This window comes from Aegilops tauschii, chromosome 1, assembly GCF_002575655.3.
Source record: "Aegilops tauschii subsp. strangulata cultivar AL8/78 chromosome 1, Aet v6.0, whole genome shotgun sequence".
Taxonomy (NCBI): Eukaryota; Viridiplantae; Streptophyta; class Magnoliopsida; order Poales; family Poaceae; genus Aegilops; species Aegilops tauschii.
In genome coordinates, this window is record NC_053035.3 from 359,259,656 (window position 1) to 359,265,296 (window position 5,641).

Consider the following 5,641-nt stretch of genomic DNA (forward strand, 5'->3'; position numbering starts at 1 on the left):
CTCTATGGATTCTAATGACTTCGGAAATGATATTGCTAATGATTCCAACATCTCCTTTGGCACGCATGAGATCACGAAGCTCAAATAGACAATCATCAAACTTGGAAGCACTAGTACTCATCCTATTCAAGGCAATAGACTTATGAAGTGTAGGAGATATGCCCTAGAGGCAATAATAAATGATATTATTTATCTCCAAGTTCATAATTATGTTTATGTTCCATGCTATAACTGCTATGGATCTCGAGTCTGCAATAACACGAGGCTCGGAGGAAGACTCATATGCACCTGGGGAATAATAAACAGTAAGAACTATTCTTAGTCTGGCCTCTAAGACTAGCTCAAGTGTTGCATGATGGTTCTATTTTCCTGATCATGGGCATGTCAATGCCAGCAACTTTGAGGGCACAATGTTAAGAGAACATTTGTGTTGAATCGACCCGGATTGATGTTATGCTATGAGATTCATTCGTCACAAGTTAATGGTACATAACACAGAGATGGTTAACATTTGCATGATTCCTTAGACCATGAGAGTATCGAGTTTCTTCATGCTTGCTTCATGAACTTTGGGGTTTGTTAAACGTCATCCGTGAATGGGTGGCTATTATGGCGGCTTACGGGTTCATGGAAAACAATGTCAAGTAACTTCATAGCTCAAGATTGGGATTTGCTCCTCCGGCGATGGAGAGATATTCTCGGGCCCTCTCGGTGTTACGGTATCCATCATCGTCTGGCCACACACAGTGTGATTTGATCACAGGGATGCCGGAACACGAAAACGAGAAAAGAGAACAAAACCAGTAACGAGGTAACTAGCATAGTGGACAAGTTGTTGATCCACGGGGATGCAAGTAAATCTCACCCCGGGTCTTTGTAACATATCGCGAAGCAACAGGAATAGCACACGCAACTGGAGGTTCAGTCGAATATTCATTCGTGTGGGTATAGGGGTTAATATGGGTGTCCACGGCTCCGATGTTGATCATTGATCGGAAAGTGTTCTGGTCATGTCTATGCTTCACCGAACCTATAGGGTCACACGCTTAAGGGTCATCTATCTACTGAATACTAGACAGGGAGTCTGACAGAAATTTGCCGAAAAAGTTTCGGAGACAATGGAAGAGTTCCGGAGAGAGAATAGCGAAATTGTTTCGTAACACTGAATTGTTGTTTCGGGATATACCATTAAGTCAAATTGGTTTCGGGACACGCCTGATAATTCTTGGAGGGTGCCAGAATTATTCTGGAAACTTCTAGGAATTTTTGGGGATAAAAACCGAAAATGTTTCGGAGCTGCCGGTACCGCTTTGGTTGTTTTTCGCAGATGAAATTCACTAATCTAAAATTGTTTTAGAACGAATCCAAAATCATTTTAGTGGGTACTGGAATTATTCTAAGACCCACAGAAATATTTTCGGCTTTAATGGACGCAAAAAATTGTCTTCATGAATAGTGAAAACGCATTCTTGTTTGCTTTTCGCAGATGAAAATCACTAAACCGAAATTGTTTCGGAACGCGTTGAAAATTATTTTAGTGGGTAGTGGAAATGTTCTGAGCCCACATAAATATTTTCAGTTCGAATGGACGCTGAAAAATGTCGTCATGAATAGTGAAAGTGCTTTTTGCTTGGCTTCTTGGAGAAGCCACCTTGAGGGCCTTTTGGTATTATCCCCTTGGTTTCTTGGAGAAGCCACCCTTGGGCTTGGCCTATAAATAGGGGTGGAGGGCGCTGCCTAAAGACACACTCTTTCTCACATACAAGTGCCATGCATGATCTGGCTTATCTCTCCCTCCTAGCGAAATAGTTTCGTAGAGCCGAAAGGTTGTCTGGGTTCCGGTGGGAACTAGTTCAGGACGGCGAAGCCCTGCCGGATAGATGACACCGTATGTGTGCAACCCTGTAGAGAGGTCGTAGTTTCGATCCTTTTACCCGAGGGGCTGTTTTGAGAGTGCCTCCCGAAGGGATGTCCAAGTGACGGTCCGAGTTCTGTGAGTCCTCCCGAAGGGCTGTCCGAGTGACCGTCCGAGTTTTGAGGGTCCTCCCGAAGGGCTGTCTACGACACAGTACGAGGGACTGTCCGACCGCCTCCCGGAGGGCTGTCTGTCGGTGTACAAAAGTAGGGGCGCTCCTTTTGACCCCTTTACTTGTGCACGGACAGTCGGAGCCGCGCCCACGGCCACACTAAGCAAAGCAGGGGGAGGGAAGCCGGAGAGAAGTCGAAGCACAAGATGGCCAAGGCAACGCCAAGACCAAAGATGCCAAAGAGCGAGAGGGCGAGGTGGACTCCCCCGGCAAGATCCTTGCCGGGACAGGCCTCCGCGGCCCTGGCAAGAACCTTGCTGGGGCAAATTTCCCAAACACCAATAGAGCAAGCCGCCCTTGAGGCCACGGGTTCCAACCCAACCAACTACGATTGGACCAGGGCTCGGGAGGCACCTCTATGGTGGCATGCAGACCTTTGTCAAGACCATAGATATATGAGATCAGATGAGGACCAGAAGACGGCGACCCTCGGCGGGATCCTTGCCGAGGAAAGCCACGAGACCCCCGGCAAGATCCTTGCCGGGGACGACTGCGCGCCACGGCAAGACCCTTGCCGGGCCCCCGGCAAGGCCCTTGCCGAGGACATCAGCGGGGCCACTGCCAGGCCCGCACCAGCCAAGTTTCCACTGCCATTAGCATGCAGCTGCCAGCCCGACCAACTGGGCAGGCACTTGCGTGGCAACATGCCGCTTCCACGCCATATCAGTAAGCGCCTGCATGGCGGCATGCGGATCTTCGTGAAGACCCTACCACCGCGCCACCTCAGCTGCCTGCCTGCCTATATGGCGCCGCATGCATCGCTGGCCAGGGCGCGTGTCGAAGCGAAGAGGAGCGGCGACGGACGGGACGGGCCTCGCTCCCGTCCCCGATAAAGCTAGGGGACACCTAAGCAACGCATAAAATGTGTCTTGTCCTGTAATACAGGCGATAAGCTCATAGTACTGTAGGCCTTTCCACCTCCTGTGTGCCACTGTGGCAGCCCCTTTCGACTATAAAAGGAGGCCCATGGCGTACTGGAGGAGGATTCGGCTCTTTTGAATTACGCAGCCACCATAGCTAGTCCGAGAGCTCAAGAACTCTCTCAAATACACACCAAAGCAGGACTAGGGTATTATGCATCCTCGCGGCCTGAACCTGGGTAAACGATCCTTGTGTTGACTGCTAATCCTGCTCTTCTCACAACCCCGTGCCCCGGTAACCGTAGTAGGGATTCTTGTGATCCCATAGGTGTCGTTTCCCACCGACATCTTTGGCGCGCCAGGTAGGGGGGCGCAGTTGTGAGAATCTGGTCTAGTAGTTAGCCTAGCAGTTCTTCATCGCCATGGCCTCTGAAGAAGAAGACGACCAGGAGAAGACTGCGCCGCCTGCAAGCGCGAAGGACGCCAGCGCGGCAACAAGAAAGCTAAGTCATGCCAAACCTTCAGTATTTCCTTTTAGTATAAGGTTATTCCCCTCTGAGACCTTGTTCTGTGTATGGAAAACCTGCACGCAAAAGGGCCATCCTGCGATTGGCAACGCCTTTGTTCTGTTTCGAGTCCGCTCAACAGCTCAGACAGCCGCATCGAGAGTGGCAGGGTAGCCTTGTTGGAAATATGCCCTAGAGGCAATAATAAATGGTTATTATTATATTTCTGTGTTCATGATAATAGTCTTTTATTCATGCTATAATTGTATTGTCCGGAAATCGTAATACATGTGTGAATACATAGACCACAACCTGTCCCTAGTAAGCCTCTAGTTGACTAGCTCGTTGATCAACAGATAGTCATGGTTTCCTGACTATGGACATAGGATGTCATTGATAACGGGATCACATCATTAGGAGAATGATGTGATGGACAAGACCCAACTTAAGCATAGCATAAAAGATCGTGTAGTTTCGTTTGCTAGAGCTTTTCCAATGTCAAGTATCTTTTCCTTAGACCATGAGATCGTGCAACTCCCGGATACCGTAGGAGTGCTTTGGGTGTGCCAAACGTCACAACGTAACTGGGTGACTATAAAGGTGCATTACGGGTATCTCCGAAAGTGTCTGTTGGGTTGGCACGGATCGAGACTGGGATTTGTCACTCCGTGTAAACGGAGAGGTATCTCTGGGCCCACTCGGTAATGCATCATCATAATGAGCTCAATGTGACTAAGGCGTTAGTCACAGGATCATGCATTGCGGTACGAGTAAAGAGACTTGCCGGTAACGAGATTGAACAAGGTATTGGGATACCGACGATCGAATCTCGGGCAAGTAACATACCGATTGACAAAGGGAATTGCATACGGATTGATTGAATCCTCGACACCGTGGTTCACCCGATGATATCATCGTGGAACATGTGGGAGCCAACATGGGTATCCAGATCCCGCTGTTGGTTATTGACCGGAGAGGCGTCTCGGTCATGTCTGCATGTCTCCCGAACCCGTAGGGTCTACACACTTAAGGTCCGGTGACGCTAGGGTTGTAGAGATATATGTATGCGGAAACCCGAAAGTTGTTCGGAGTCCCGGATGAGATCCCGGACTTCACGAGAGGTTCCGGAATGGTCCGGAGGTGAAGAATTATATATAGGAAGTCCAATTTTGGCCACCGGGAAAGTTTCGGGGGTTATCGGTATTGTACCGGGACCACCGGAAGGGTCCCGGGGGTCCACCGGGTGGGGCCACCTGTCCCGGAGGGCCCCGTGGGCTGAAAGTGGAGGGGAACCAGCCCCTAATGGGCTGGGGCGCCACTTTGGGCCTCCCCCCATGCGCCTAGGGTTGGGAACCCTAGGGGGGAGTTTCCCCTTGCCTTAGGGGGCAAGGCAACCCCTTCCCCCCTTGGCCGCCGCCCCCCCCCCCCTTGGAGATCCCATCTCCAAGGGCTGCGCACCCCCTTGGGGGCCTATATAAAGGGGGGGGAGGGAGGGCAGCATACTACAGCCTTTGGCGCCTCCCTCCTCCCCTGCAACACCTCTCTCTCTCGCGCAGAAGCTCGACGAAGCCCTGCCGGAGAGCCGCTACATCCACCACCACACCGTCGTGCTGTTGGATCTCCATCAACCTCTCCTCCCCCCTTGCTGGATCAAGAAAGGAGGAGACGTCGCTGCACCGTACGTGTGTTGAACGCGGAGGTGCCGTCCGTTCGGCACTCGGTCATTGGTGATTTGGATCACGGCGAGTACGACTCCGTCATCCACGTTCATTGGAACGCTTCCGCTCGCGATCTACAAGGGTATGTAGATCCACTCCTTTCCCCTCGTTGCTAGTAGACTCCATAGATGCATCTTGGTGAGCGTAGGAAAATTTTAAATTATGCTACGATTCCCAACAGTGGCATCATGAGCCAGGCCTATGCGTAGTTACTATGCACGAGTAGAACACAAAGAAGTTGTGGGCGTTGATGTTGCCAATTCTTCTTGCCGCTACTAGTCGTTTCTTGTTTCGGCGGCATTGTAGGATGAAGCGGCCCGGACCGACCTTACACGTACGCTTACGTGAGACAGGTTCCACCGACTGACATGCACTAGTTGCATAAGGTGGCTAGCGGGTGTCTGTCTCTCCTACTTTAGTCGGAACGGATTCGATGAAAAGGGTCCTTATGAAGGGTAATTAGAAATTGG